Here is a 16,064-nt window from a genome sequence, read left to right as displayed (position 1 = left end):
GGCAATAAAAGTGGTATGATATTTGATGCTTTTGAAATCCAATATCTGATATGTCCCCTATCTGGGAACCATATATTAAATGGCTTTTCAGAAAAGGGAGATGGGAGAAGAGCTTTCATTACTTGTAGGACCGATGCACATAAAGAAGCAAAAAAACATACATAAACATTACACACATAAGTACCGCGTTGCGGCACAGCCAAAACACAATAGAAATGCTGATGGTATAGTACAGTTCAAGAACTACAGCACAGGCCAGCCTACACTATAAATCATGAACTGCACTATACATTTAAACTGTACAATAATACAACAGTTAATAAGGCTATGGGTGTGGAGTGTAAGAGGGTGAGGGAATCACAAGCCCGAAGCTTTATTGAAAGACTGACACATATAAGGGGAGGTTTAATAAATAGAAAGACATCCTTTACTATAGAATGTAGTCCAATCCGACCTCTGTGCTCTTCCACAACTGAAAAACAGATAGTGTTCCCAAGCCTTCCATCCTGGAATATCTTTGGTCTTTCGCCAATGAAGAAAGCAATCCCTCCCTCCAGCAGACCCTTCAACCACAATACAAGATCACAGCCAAAAGGCCGAGAAGCAACTACACTTGAGCTTAACAAAAATGGCTAAAACTTAGTGGAGGAAAGTGCAGTGCACCAAAACATAAGCTGACACAATCATGGAGAATGCGCCAGCATATATGCTCTTCTATCTATATTTTGCAAACATGCTCTTGTCCCCTCCAGCTGCTCTATGTAGATTTAACGTCTGGCAAGGTGCATAACCCACTGACAAGCAGGCACACTCCTGCATGAGTTTTCACTCTCACTAGCTGGATGATACACAATCATTTGCATGTGCTCCACCTCCGACACACCACCCACCCAACCACCCAGTCACCAGAGCCACCCACAAACCAACTGGCTCCGTGATTTAATTTGCACAGTGTAGTCATCCAGGCAGCATGTCCTTCTCAATGGAAGGATCTCTGGTTCCATGGAATCTTCCGCATTGGAATGCTGCGGAACAAAAAGGATTTAAATATTCAGCTTGCTAGCATTCAATGTACCTGCGGCTTGGCTCTAGCACATGGGTCTTCATCCTGTGGCCCTCCAGCTGCTGTGAAACTACACATCCCAGCACGCCCTGCCACAGTTTTGCTATAAGGTATGCTAAAACTGAGGCAGGGCATGCTGGGATGTGTAGTTCCACAGCAGCTGGAGGGTCGCAGGTTGAAGACCCATGTTTTAGCATGCCTGTTCTATGATGCATGTTCCGTGATGTCACAATCAGCTTGGAATGGGGTGTCTAGCAGGCATTTGCTGACAGCCACTTGAGGGAGACACACATCAGGAGATGCAGCATATCGGAGGTCTTCGATGCCTTTCCAGCAAATGCACACCACCTGCTGCTGGTCTGGACACAAAACAATGCCCACAATCGAAGTCCCAAAATGCCCAACTACAGGATTCATGTAAGTAGTGAATTTAGGAATGAATTTAGAAGTAGGAAATTAAGTTAGTTCACAAGTACATTCAAATTCAGATCTAAAGTCTAGGTAGGCCTCACGTCCTGGCAGCCGCCAGCATTTAAAAATGCCTTGATTAGAGGTACGGAATTAAATGTAGATAAGAAGTAGACACAAAATAAGACTCCGCAGAGCAGTTATCAGGTGTTTTTATCAATTGTTGCATTTAAAAAATCAAGCAATTAGGGAACACAATGTTGCAACAATGTAACCCTATTTGCAAAATAGTACTAAATAAGTTTGTCGATGTAAGACATTTGCAAAGGCGCATCCAAAACACGCTGGAAAATGCAACTGAATCTGTTTTTGGAGGCTAGAATAGGAAATGTGCATCGGTCCTACAAGTACTGAAAGCTCTTCTCCCATCTCCCTTTTCTGAAAAGCCATTTAATATATGGTTCCCAGATAGGGGACATATCAGATATTGCCTTTCAAAAGCAGCAAATATCATACCACTTCTATTGCCATCAAAGATAAACATTGATTGTTTTCAGATATTGGATTGAAAAAGCAGTCTTTATTGACATAAAGAAGCAAAAAAACATACATAAACATTACACACATAAGTACTGTGTTGCAGCACAGCCAAAACACAATACAAATGCTGTCGGTATAGTACAGTTCAAGAACTACAGTACAGGTCAGCCTACACTATAAATCATGAACTGCACTATACATTTAAACAATACAATAGTTAATAAGGCTATGGGTGTGGAGTGTAAGAGGGTGACGGAATCACAAGCCCAAAGCTTTATTGAAAGACAGACACATATAAAGGGAGGATTAATAAATACAAAGATACCCTTTACTATAGAATGTAGTCCAATCCGGTCTTTCAACTCTTCCACAACTGAAAAACGGATAGTGTTCCCAAGCCTTCCATCCTGGAATATCTTCAGTCTCTCGCCAATGAAGAAACAATCCCTCCAGCAGACTCTTCAACCACAATACAATATCACAGCCAAAAAAGCGAGAAGCAACTACACTTGCGTTTAAACAAAATGGCTAAAACTTAGTGGAGGAAAGTGCAGTGCACCAAAACATAAGCTGACACAATCATGGAGAATGCGCCAGCATATATGCTCTTCTGTGTATATTTTCCAAACCTGCTCTTGTCCCCTCCAGTTGCTCCATGTAGATTTGACGTCTGGCAAGGTGCATAACTCACTGACAAGCAGGCACACTCCTGCATGAGTTTTCTCTCTCACTAGCTGGATGATACACATTCATTTGCATGTGCTCCACCTCCGACACACCGCCCACCCAACCACCCAGTCACCAGAGCCACCCACAAGCCAACTGGCTCCGTGATTTAATTTGCACAGTGCAGTCATCCAGGCAGCATGTCCTTCTCAATGGAATAATCTCTGGTTCCATGGAATCTTCCGCATTGGAATGCTGCGGAACAAAAAGGATTTAAACATTCAGCTTGCTAGCATTCAATGTACCTGCGGTTTGGTTCTAGCACATGGGTCTTCATCCTGTGGCCCTCCAGCTGCTGTGAAACTACACATCCCAGCATGCCCTGCCACAGTTTTGCTATTAAGGTATGCTAAAACTGAGGCAGGGCATGCTGGGATATGTAGTTCCACAGCAGCTGGAGGGTCGCAGGTTGAAGACCCATGTTCTAGCATGCCTGTTCTATGATGCATGTTCCGTGATGTCACAATCAGCTTGGAATGGGGTGTCTAGCATGCATTTGCTGACAGCCACTTGAGGCAGACACACATCAGGAGATGCAGCATATCGGAGGTCTTCGATGCCTTTCCAGCAAATGCACACCACCAGCTGCTGGTCTGGACACAAAACAATGCCCACAATTGAAGGCTCAAAATGCCCAACTACAGGATTAATGTAAGTAGTGAATTTAGGAATGAGTTTAGAAGTAGGAAATTAAGTTAGTTCACAAGTACATTCAAATTCAGATCTAAAGACTAGGTAGGCCTCACGTCCTGGCAGCACCCAGCATTTAAAAATGCCTTGATTATAGGTAGGGAATTAAATGTAGATAAGAAGTAGACACAAAAGAAGACTCCACAGAGCAATTATCAGGTGTCTTTAAAGGCGCAAACAAAACACGCTGGAAAATGCAACTGAATCTGTTTTTGGAGGTTAGAATAGATGCAGGATCAAGTAGCTCAATGGGTAGGGTGTTTGATTAGAATTTAACAGGTTATAGGTTTGAATCCTGGGTATGATAGTTTGAGGTGTTATTTAATAAAGTATGTTTATATATTAGTCACACATGGCTTACTTGTACAAATGGCATGTCACCAGTTAGTGCTGACTGCTGATATGCCATTTACACAAACATGCCATGTGTGACTGTATATGCATTTAAGGAGGGCACCCCTGCAATACCACAAACCATTGAGTGTCAAGTATACTAGATATATCTTCATATCTCATGTGCTTTCTCTGAGACCAATCTTGTTATGCCCCTTCCCCACAAGGCATGCGCCTTTTGTCCATATTGCAAAAATGGGGGGGAGGGCATATAATTCTCTGTCACAGGGCACCAAAAAGTCTAGTTATGGCTCTGGTATGCATTATGTAATCTGGCAGACCATCTCTCCAACACTGGCTGGTTGGAATAGAAATCCGGTTATCTATGTGAGCAAATGACCATCAACGATTTACTCTCAAACACTAAAAAATTGACAAAAATGGTCCCCTAAACAAATTGGTTAAATTTTGGGTTTAACCAATTTGTGTAATGACCATTTTTGACCACTTTTCTAGTGTTTGGGAGCAAATGGTTAATTGACATTTGCTCCTATACATTACCAGATTTTCATTCCATCCATCCAGACTGGATAGATAGCCTGACAGATAATTGTGTAGTGTACGCCCAGGATAACTGTTAGTCATGCTTTATTTTATGGCGGCACATAAATGGGTGGACAGATCCAGGGCAAGCACTGCCCACTCATGCATAGTTGTCAACTGATGTGAAGTTCCAGGGGGCAATCTCAGTTATAAAGAGAAGTATCTGGAAATTGTCCCTAGTTAAAAAAAAAATAATAATTTTTATCAACTCCATTTATTTAGTATGATATCCCAGGTGATAGGATGCCGGCAGTCAGAACAACATACTTTATTAAATAACACATCTCAAACTACCATACCCAGGATTCAAACCTATAACCTGTTGAATTCTAATCAAACACCCTACCTATTGAGCTATTTGATCCTGCATAAAAATTGTGAACATTATATGAAGCTATTGGTACTTTGCAAAAAAAAAGAATCAGCATTACAACGCAGCAGATCCATGCAGTTTGCAGCCACACACTACATGTATCTGCTCAGCCACAATGCTGATTATTTCTTCACAAAGTACAAGGTGAGCTCCAAACAGAATTCTCAAGCTTAGAATTATACCTTTCTTTGCCAAACCTTGAAGTCGGGCCCCCCACCCTGGGATCCCCCAGAGGGAGGCCTGCACCGTCATGCGGCAGGCTTGTCCGTTTTGGAAGCAGGCTGATGGGCAGCCCAGGATTGCTTCAGTCTGGGCTTGGCAGGTCTGGAAACATGAGCTTGCTTTGGGTATGCCTGACCTTGGGTACGCTTTACCTGGAGGATGAAAGGGCCAAGAAAAGTACTTTTAGCCTTCTGCGTGGTAGGAGTCATACTAGGTAGGCAAGCTGTTTTAGCAGTAGCCAGATCAGCTACAATCTTATTGAGGTCTTCTCCAAAAGGAGATTCAACTGAGGCAGCACAAGGGAACTCTCATCTGGGGACAACAACTGCAGGGAGAACACATATTTTCAGATGAACATGGTAGGGCAGAAGGCTGCCTAATACTGAAGCACCCCCAAACAACAAATCAAATGCAACTTACTTGACAGAGATGTGCCTGAGCAACGGCCCTCCCCAGCCCTATCCCAAATCATACTTATTTTGCATAGGAGATACCATGGTCATGAAGATTGTTCTCCCAGGGTTAGGTTCATTCATTGCATTCTGGGTATGCTGACCCCTGTGATTTCCCCAAATGTGGGAAACTCGACTGCATTATTTGTGGTAGTGGGGGACTGTGTTTGTGCTTTCCTCTGGTCAGCTCTGGTAAAAGTCAGATTTCTTTGTCTCAGATCTTCCTCTAGCCTTGTTCTTCTTTCGAGAGTTCCCTTGTGCTGCCTCAGTTGGATCTCCTTCACTTGACAGGGGGGTGCCCGAGCAGCGACCCTCCCCAGCTCTAGCCCAACTCCTACTTACCTGCCAGGTGAGATACTATGATCATGAAGTTGCTTCTCCCAGGGCAAGGCTCACCCATTGCACTCTGGGTGTGCTGCCCCTGCGATTTCCCCAAATGTGGGAAACTTGACTGCATAATTTGAGTTTTCCCTGGTCGGCTCTCATGTAATTCAGATCTCTTTGTCTCAGGTCTCTCTCCAGCCTAGTTTGCTGTCTGGTTCCACTTCTTTTTTCTTGAGCCCCTCCCTTCTATACCCTTGTGCACTATCCTGACTTCTCCTCCCGTCTGCTTACTTTGTGCCTCCCAATGCACAATGCAAACTACGGGTAGTGCTGCAGGGCCCACACCCTTTTACTTGCTTTACAGAGCAGCTCTGGAGCTGTTACAGTGCCCAGCTGCTGCAAGAAATCAGCTTGAATGCTTCAGGGGCTGGGGAATGGCCAACATGAGCCCCACACCGAAGGAGGGTGGGGGTGCTTAATGCGAACTAGGGGTCATCCAAGCACCACAAAAGGCTTCCATGCCCTGCACGCTCCTTTTCTCTTTTCATATGCAGACGAGGGTTGAAGCCAACTTTGACCCACTGCTTGGATGACATCACCATATTCAAATCCATCTGCTGCAGGCCATCCCCCAGGAATGCTTGCACTAGTTGTTGCATTTGGTTTGTTGTTTGGGGGTGCTTCAGTATTAGGCAGCCTTCTGCCACCCCATGTTCATCTGAAAATATGTGTTCTCCCTGCAGTTGTTGTCCCCAGATGAGAGTTCCCTTGTGCTGCCTCAGTTGAATCTCCTTTACTTGACAGAGATGTGCCTGAGCAGCGGCCCTCCCCAGCCCTATCCCAAATCATACTTATTTTGCATAGGAGATACTATTGTCATGAAGATTGTTCTCCCAGATTTTATTAAGTGATTTTATAAAAAAACAGCTAGGAAGCACAATTTAGCAGTGGGTTGCAGAGAAAAAAATAACATTTTAAACCTACCGGTAAATTTTTTTTCTCGTAGTCCGTAGAGGATGATGGGGACTCCGTAAGGACCATGGGGGATAGACGGGCTCCGCAGCAGACATGGGCACTTTAAGAAAGACTTTAGATCTGGGTGTGCACTGGCTCCTCCCTCTATGCCCCTCCTCCATACCTCAGTTAGAGAAACTGTGCCCAGAGGAGACGGACAGTACGAGGAAAGGATTTTTGTTAATCCAAGGTCAAGATTCATACCAGCCACACCAATCACACCGTATAACTTGTGATATACTACCCAGTTAACAGTATGAAAACAACATAGCATCAGTCCAAGACCGATGAAAACTAACATATAACCCTTATGTAAGCAATAACTATATACAAGTCTTGCAGAAGTAGTCCGCACTTGGGACGGGCACCCAGCATCCTCTACGGACTACGAGAAAAAGATTTACCGGTAGGTTTAAAATCTTATTTTCTCTTACGTCCTAAAAGATGCTGGGGACTCCGTAAGGACCATGGGGATTATACCAAAGCTCCCAAACGGGCTCCTGCGGATGACTCTGCAGCACCGATTGAGCAAACAGGAGGTCCTCCTCAGCCAGGGTATCAAACTTATAGAACTTTGCAAAGGTGTTTGAACCCGACCAAGTAGCAGCTCGGCACAGCTGTAGTGCCGAGACCCCCGGGCAGCTGCCCAAGAAGAGCCCACCTTCCTAGTGGAATGGGCCTTGACTGAATTAGGCAACGGCAATCCCGCCATAGAATGCGCCTGCTGAATCGTGTTACAGATCCAGAGAGCAATAGTCTGATTTGAAGCAGGGGTGCCAATCTTGTTGGCTGCATACAGGACAAACAGTGCTTCTGTTTTTCTGACTCTAGCCGTTCTGGCCACGTAAATTTTCAAAGCCCTGACCACATCAAGGGACTCGGAATCCTCCAAGTCACGCGTAGCCACAGGCACCACAATAGGTTGGTTCATATGAAAGGATGAGTCCACTTTTAGCAGGAATTGAGGACGGGTCTGCAATTCCGCTCTATCCATATGGAAAACCAGATAGGGGATTTTATGTGATAAAGCTGCTAATTCCGACACTCGCCTAGCGGAAGCCAAGGCTAATAACATGACCACCTTCCAAGTGAGATATTTAAACTCCACCATTTTAAGTGGTTCAAACCATAACCTTAACACCACGTTAAGGTCCCAAGGGACCACCAGAGGTACAAAAGGAGGCTGAATATGCAGTACTCCCTTCACAAAAGTTTGTACTTACTTCAGGAAGAGAGGCCAATTCCTTTTGAAAGAAAATGGATAAGGCCAAAATCTGAACCCTAATAGAGCCTAATTTTAGGCCCAAATTCACTCCAGTTTGTAGGAAGTGAAGGAAGTGGCCCAGGTGGAATTCTTACGTATGAGCATTCCTGGCCTCACACAAAGAAACATATTTTCGCCATATACAGTGATAATGTTTAGATGTCACGTCCTTCCTAGCCTTTATTAGCGTAGGAATGACCTCATCTGGAATACCCTTTTCCGCTAGGATCCGGCGTTCAACCGCCATGCCGTCAAACACAGCCGCGGTAAGTCTTGGAACAGACAGGGCCCCTGTTGCAACAGGTCCTGTCTTAGAGGAAGTGGCCACGGATCTTCTGTGAGCATTTCCTGCAGATCTGGATACCAGGTCCTTCGCGGCCAATCTGGAACAATGAGAATTGTTCTTACTCCTCTTTTTCTTACTATTATCAACACCTTGGGTATGAGAGGTAAAGGAGGAAATACATAGACCGACCGGAACACCCACGGTGTCACTAGGGCGTCTACAGCTACTGCCCGAGGGTCTCTTGACCTGTTGCAATACCTCTGTAGCTTTTTGTTGAGGCGGGACGCCATCATGTCTATCTGGAACAGTCCCCACCGACTTGCAATCTGTGCGAAGACTTCCTGATGGAGTCCCCACTCTCCTGGATGTAGGTCGTGTCTGCTGAGGAAGTCTGCATCCCAGTTGTCCACTCCCGGAATGAACACTGCTGACAGTGCGCTTTGATAAAGCTAAATATTTATCTTATTTAAAACCCTTTGTGAGGTCTAAGAACACAGTACGCTATTTGCGTATGGAGTACCGTAAGGGTACGCTCGTTGCGTAACAATCGCTTAGCCGTGGTCGAGACGCTCAAGCGTCACGTTCGCTCACGGCCAAGAGATCACAGGCAGGCACGCTATTGGCTGCTGACTAACGTAATGGTTCGCTATAGCGTAACGGACGCTGTATCGGGAGCGGGCTGCTCGAGCGATACAGACGCTCACGAGAATACGCTGTTGGTATCGGGCACACTTATAGGTGAGCGACTACCGTAATGCTACGCTATCAGCGTAGCGGACGCTCGAGACCACGAGGAGATCACGAGCGGCGCCGACGCTCACAATGTTAAACCTTTATGTCTAAACCACAAACAATGTAATTTGCTGTAAAACCTTAGTGTAGAGATAGGGTGTAAATGCAACACTGTATAACCTTATTAACTCAAAAGCTGTTCGAGCGTCACCGACGCTCTGAGAATACTTAACACTATAAGAAATACACAAATACCGTGCTTAGGGTCCAACGCCTAATATATATATTATGAATGTTATACTTGCAAAAGAATTAATACAATACAAGTCATACACTACAATATAACATAGACTAACTAACCAGGTAACTACACAGTAAATACAATACAAGTACGTTTAAGAGAAAATGAGAGAAAGAGAAGAGAGAGAGAGAAAGATATGGCCCATAATAACAAGAAAAGACAATATGATTACGGAGAAAACTTACGCACAAAGGAAACGATCGCATGCGCCTCTGGACATCCAGCTCCCGATTTTCAGCAATGATAACCGATGAAGAGTGAGTGCTGGATGTGATCGGCCTGTCTATTTATGCCCCACACACAATACAATTCAATGGTCCCTACAATCTCATTGTTCATTGGACACAGGAATTTGTCTTCGCATTATAACAAAAGGTCATAGGTTGATTCATACAGGTGGGCTGTGACTATTTCCAACAGCTCAGGTGGGAGGGAAACTGGGTTTCCCGCCGCATGGATAAGTAAGTGCAAATACAGTAAATGTTCATAAACTTCTTATGTCCATAACTATTCGCACGAGCGATTGATCCGCTTCAAACCAACACCGGAATATTGCTAATTAAATACTCTTCCGATGGATACTAAACACCACTGTATTACTCCTGTCTGACCCTTCGTATCAAACAATGAGGGATCTCTCTGTCCAGGAACATACTACATTAACTAAACTTTCAGAATCTATCAAAGGGACCATAATCTACAAAATGCATTATATGGTGAAAATATGTAACGAAAGAGTCGCCCGCTAGACGCACACAATCTCTACCGTAAATGTGCATACCGTGCGCCTGCGGGTGCCCGCAACAGCGAGTATGCGCACGCACGGTAGAGCGCACGCATGCGCAGCAGGGACACATATGAGGTGCAAATATGGCAGTGTGCATCGTGATATTTTTCTGACTTTGACAGTCCACCCTTTGGCAGTCAACAATAACTGCCACTTCCTAAAACATTTCAAAAAGAGAAAAATATATGTCAGGGGTTAATACATTTACATGGTTGGGTAGGGGAGGAGAGGAGAAGGTAGGAAAAGGGTATGACCTAGTGAGATAGCAGAAGCATGTGTGTATGAATCCATGTTTGGGGGGTCATATATCATCGTGCCGTACGTGTTTTAAATCAAGCTTTGAGGTATTGCGAAGTATACATTTGAATTCCTTCTTATCCCGTGGTACGGGTCTGTGGATGGGCTGTCAAACTTTACCGAGCTTTTTTCGGATTTTGGTTGTAACAAAAATGGGGAGCACATTTTAGTTGATGATACATGAATGGGGGAATATGTGATTGCTGATATCTGTGCCTGTATTCCCTATACTATGTGTGTAATTACCTGAAGGTTGTAGAGATGAAGAAAATACATAGTTACGGTAAATGCAGTGGTATTCTATGTCAGGTTAATGAACATTCGTCGATTGAGGTCTTGTTTGGTGTCTGTTGAATGCAGTCTTCTTTGTGCTTTTGCCCATAAGGTGCGAGCAAAAAGCTTTGTCAATGTCCATAGATTTACAAAAGTGTTGGGCTAGAGTAATTTTAAAATTTCTAGGGAAACTGGGGATCTATGGCATAGTTCATCAAAAATCTGTGTATAAGGTTGTCAAAACTTCTTCTTTAATCCATCTGTTGTCTGTATATCGGCTCATCAAATTCCTCGTCCAAGTGGGTCTTTTTACCTCAGAGGAAAACGGAAAAACAGGTGAAAGAAACGGACCGTAGAAATCGCATTACAATTTCCTCACTCCTTAAACTCATCACCCTGGTACTTCGTTTGCACTTCGTTAAAGCCTGACCGCATCTAAATATCAAGCCAATCGTTATGATAACACCTAAGATACATAGGAGAAACTTCCCTACATCCATTATAACTCCTTGAGCCCATTCTCCTAAACCGGAGAACCAATTTCGCGGGTTCAACCATGACACCCAACTAGTCAGCTCATTACTCACAGCAGCAAGGGTGAGATTGTGTCTCCTGCGAAATTCCCACTTCAATTGGAGAATATCGTCCATCTTTTGGTCTATGACCTCGACCGGGTCCTCGGTACTATTCGTTATATATGTGCAGCATTTCACGCCGTACTGCGTTGCCAGTGTGACACAATATCCACCTGTTACTGCTGTGAGATAATTGAGAATCATTCTATGCTGAACTAGTTCTGTTTTATAAGCTTGAAGTTCTCTTCCAGTATACCTAAACGTGTCATCATACATTTCTGTGATATTGTCTAACAAATTTGCGAGCGCAGATATGTATTTATAATTCAACACTCCTCTGGCGGTGCGAGTGAGGTCTAACGCAAGTAGAAACTGAATCCCGGTGGATTCATGGATCATGTCAGAGGCCGGGTGCTCTGTTCTTTCTATCAGGTGCCGTTTAACTACGTGCTCGTAATGGGTGTGAGTATAAGGAGTTTGGGCAACACGGTGTATGTCTTTCATTTTGGCATGTGATACAGTCATTACCTCAGGCAATACTTTTCCAATATAACACAATCCTTCAGAGTTTGGGGCAAGCCACTTATACGCCTTCCTCCCGCATATGAAATATGCATCATCGGGGAGAACATATGGGACGGAGTAGGACATAACCATATTACACATTTTCCATGTGAAATCTCCTAACCCTAATTCTCCCATCTGTCTAGTACACGTATCAGCTTGTACGATATGTGCACAGTATCCTGGTGATACCTCTCCAACTCTCGTAATCCTACTTCCTAGGGTATACCTATACCGGAAAGATTTTCCTCTACTGGCTATGTGGCGTATAAGCTCTGTATCTGTCGGCATTCTATCTGCTCTATATGAAAAGGTCATGGTTTGGTTACTCCATGACACTTCCCAATTTCCCGGCTTTCGGGGATTGGAAATGTTAAAACATATGAGGGATCTATCCACATGATATTGGTGGAGCTTCAAACTAGGAGGACTGGAGATATTAAACCTCCTGTCCACCGGTCTCCCACCACTTAGCTCAAGTACCTCCCCTATCGTTAAAGGAAATGGTACTAGTCCTGATTTGCTATGACCTTGAGGTACTTGAGAGCATACCCAACAATCTGTTTGATTTAACACGCTACCCACTAAGGAGTGATAGTCACTCAAGGGATGCCGGTCCATGTGGATATTAAAACTGGATTGGCATTTCTTAATGCACCCATCCTCGACTACGTTGTCACAGAGCCTACAGATACAGTTTTCTTCAGCTAACAATCCTTCACAATTCCTTCTATTGTCAATGCTATCGGATTGTTTTCTGATACTCGCCTTTGCTTGTTGATTATGTTGTTCTCGGAAAACTACGCCTCCATCTCTGTCATCAGAACCCATTCCAGAACCTCTCTCGACCTCCATGGTACTCTCGCCGGAACAGACTGCTCTGGTCAACATCATGGTCAACAGGAAAATCCGGATCACAGTCTCTTGGGGCAAGTCCATCTTATAGGAGGAAACGAAGAAGAATGAGAAGGGGGGGAAAATAATTTGAGGGAGAGGGGATGGGAAGTTGGAGAAAAAGAATAAAAGGGAACAGGGAATCGACAACTGCTTTTGATCTTGTGATTTTCAATGCTCAGGTGCCGCCTCAGTCCTTCTGGAACAGACACTCCAGTGATACAACGTCCTCTACCGTCTGTTCCTTATCACGGGACCTCTCTGGATCAGCAACCTTCTTACAATGGGACGAATGAACCCAAGTCTCTCTCTCGGCAACTTTCAATGCTGTAGTGCTAGTCAATAAGACTTGGTATGGTCCTTCCCATCTGTCAATAAGGCAACCTGAGCGTAGAAAATTTCGTATCATTACATACTCCCCAGGTTCAATGTCATGACAATTACTATCTGGTAAATCAGGAATCACCAACTTCAAATTATTATTTTGATTCCTTAGCTGTTTACTCATATTAACCAGGTACTTTACAGTCACTTCATTGTTACACTTCAAATCATCCTGAGGGTTAATCATAACATGCGGTTGTCGACCAAACAAGATTTCAAAAGGGGACAGATTAAGAGGGGACCTGGGAGTGGTTCTGATGCTGTACAGTACAATGGGTAAAGCTTCTGGCCATGTCAATCCTGTTTCTGCCATAACTTTGCTCAAATTATTTTTAATAGTGCTATTCACTCTTTCCACCTTCGCACTCGCCTGTGGACGGTATGGAGTGTGCAGCTTGCTATCAATTCCCATCAATTTACACATTCCTTGAAAGACATCACCTGTAAAATGGGTACCCCTATCACTTTCGATAATTCTAGGGATACCATATCTACATACAAATTCCTGCACAATTTTCTTAGCAGTAAACATAGCGGTATTTGTGGCCGCCGGGAATGCTTCAACCCAATTTGAGAACACATCTATACAAACAAGTACATATTTCAAATTTCGACAAGGGGGTAATTGAATGAAGTCAATCTGTATTGCCTGGAAAGGACCGCCTGCAGGTGGGATATGAGATGGTTCTGTTGGTATTGCCTTTCCGATATTCTTTCTCAAACAGGTAAGGCATGACATTGCTCTCTTACTTGCATGAGATGAAAATCCTGGGGCGCACCAATATGCTCTTACCAACTTGCACATTCCTTCCTTGCCCAGATGAGTCAGCCCGTGAGCTGCCTCAGCTAAACATGGAAGATATGCTCTGGGGGCCACCGGTTTACCTTGTCCATCCGTCCAGAGTCCTGAGGACTCCTGGCCATATCCCTTCGCCTTCCAGACTGCCTTTTCCTGTGTGGAACACAAATTTTGCATTTCACACAACTTCTGTGTGTTGATGGTATTAAATACCATCAGTTGTGTGGTGTCTGTCTGTCTGGGGGTACCAGCTGCTAACTTAGCTGCTTCGTCTGCTCGGCTGTTACCAAGTGATACTGGGTCCTGGCTATATGTGTGTGCTTTACACTTGATAACAGCCACTCTGTCGGGTTCCTGTATCGCTGTTAGAAGCCTTTTGATGTGAGCTGCATGCGCTACCGGTGTACCAGCTGCCGTCATGAAATTTCTGAGGCGCCATAGGGCTCCGAAATCATGGACTACCCCGAATGCGTATCTAGAGTCGGTGTAGATATTGGCTGATTTGCCCTTAGCCAATTCACATGCTCTGGTTAGGGCGACCAGTTCAGCAACCTGGGCTGAGTGAGGTGGGCCTAGCGGTTCCGCTTCTATGGTGCCTTGGTCATCTACGACTGCGTATCCAGTACACAAGTCTCCCGAGTCTGACTGTCTGTGACAACTACCGTCCGTGTAGAAAGTTAGATCTACATTTTCCAGCGGGTTGTCACTGATGTCAGGCCTTGCGGTAAAATTTTGGGTCAAATATTCCATACAATCATGTGTGTCCTCCTGTGTGTTAAATTCTCCTTCCCCACCACTCTCATCCTCCACCCTTTGTGCCTGTCCAGGCACACCTGGGAGATATGTTGCAGGATTTAATGCACTGCATCTCCTTATGGTGATGTTTACGGGGGCCATTAGTGCCAATTCCCATCTTGTAAACCGCGCTGATGAGACGTGCCTGGTTTGGGCAGAATTTAGCAAGGCTGACACTGCATGTGGTGTATGAATTGTGAGGTTGTGACCTAGCACTACATCTTCGCTTTTCGTTACTAGCAATGCTATCGCAGCGACGCTTCGCAAGCATGTGGGGAGGGATCGCGCTACCGTGTCTAGCTGAGCGCTGTAGTATGCTACTGGCCTGCTGGCATCACCGTGCTTTTGGGTTAAGACGCCTGCCGCGCAACCAGCACTTTCTGTTCCGTACAGCTCAAAGGGTTTCCCATAGTCTGGCATACCTAATGCTGGTGCCTGCGTTAGGCACTGTTTAAGTCTCTCAAATGCCATCTCGGACTCGTCTGTATGCGAAATCCGATCAGGTTTGTTTGAGGAGACCATCTCCTGCAGAGGTAACGCTAGAATGGAAAACCCTGGGATCCAGTTACGGCAATACCCACACATTCCTAAAAATGTTCTGATCTGTTGCTGGGTTTTTGGCAGAGTCATGTCTCTAATTGCTTGAATTCTATCAGTGGTCAGGTGTCTCAGTCCTTGTGTTAGACAGTGTCCCAAATATTTTACCTTAGTTTGGCATAATTGCAACTTGTCTTTGGAAACCTTGTGTCCTGTGTCTGAAAGATGAAACAGGAGCTGTTTCGTATCCTTCAGGGATGCTTCCAATGAATCAGAACACAGTAGTAGATCATCCACGTACTGTATTAATACTGATCCACTCTCTGGTTGGAAAGACTGTAAACAATCATGCAAAGCCTGGGAAAATATACTTGGACTGTCTATGAAACCTTGTGGTAATCGAGTCCATGTGTATTGGACTCCTCTGTATGTGAATGCAAACAAATATTGGCTGTCAGGGTGCAGAGGTACCGAAAAGAAAGCGGAGCAGAGGTCAATAACAGTGAAAAATTTCGCAGTGGGAGGGATTTGCATAAGGATGACAGCTGGATTTGGCACTACGGGGAACTGACTCTCAACTATTTTGTTGATCCCCCTTAGATCCTGCACTAGCCGGTAACCCCTCCCCCCACTCTTTTTCACAGGGAAGATGGGACTATTGGCAGTGCTGGACGTTCTTACCAGAATACCCTGTTGTAGCAAGCGCTCTATTACGGGATACACTCCTAACTCCACCTCTGGCTTCAGAGGGTACTGTGGGATTTTTGGAGCTATCCTACCATCTTTTACTTGTACAACTACAGGAGCTACGTTTGCCATTAATCCAGT

General features: G+C 44.6%; 2 non-coding genes across 2 annotated transcripts; both read left to right on the top strand.

The window, feature by feature from the left end:
* Positions 1 to 5,428: 5,428 nt before the first annotated feature.
* On the top strand, positions 5,429 to 5,592 carry LOC135006344 (U1 spliceosomal RNA). The gene has a single exon (XR_010206547.1). It is a non-coding gene; the product is annotated as a U1 spliceosomal RNA (small nuclear RNA).
* A 152-nt stretch (positions 5,593 to 5,744) lies between these two features.
* Positions 5,745 to 5,907, top strand: LOC135006498 (U1 spliceosomal RNA). Its single transcript, XR_010206691.1, has one exon. It is a non-coding gene; the product is annotated as a U1 spliceosomal RNA (small nuclear RNA).
* Positions 5,908 to 16,064: the final 10,157 nt, after the last annotated feature.

Source organism: Pseudophryne corroboree, unplaced genomic scaffold (genome assembly GCF_028390025.1).
Source record: "Pseudophryne corroboree isolate aPseCor3 unplaced genomic scaffold, aPseCor3.hap2 scaffold_213, whole genome shotgun sequence".
NCBI lineage: Eukaryota > Metazoa > Chordata > Amphibia > Anura > Myobatrachidae > Pseudophryne > Pseudophryne corroboree.
The sequence above is the reverse complement of the archived record's forward strand: the minus strand, read 5'-3'. Positions and strand labels throughout refer to the sequence as shown.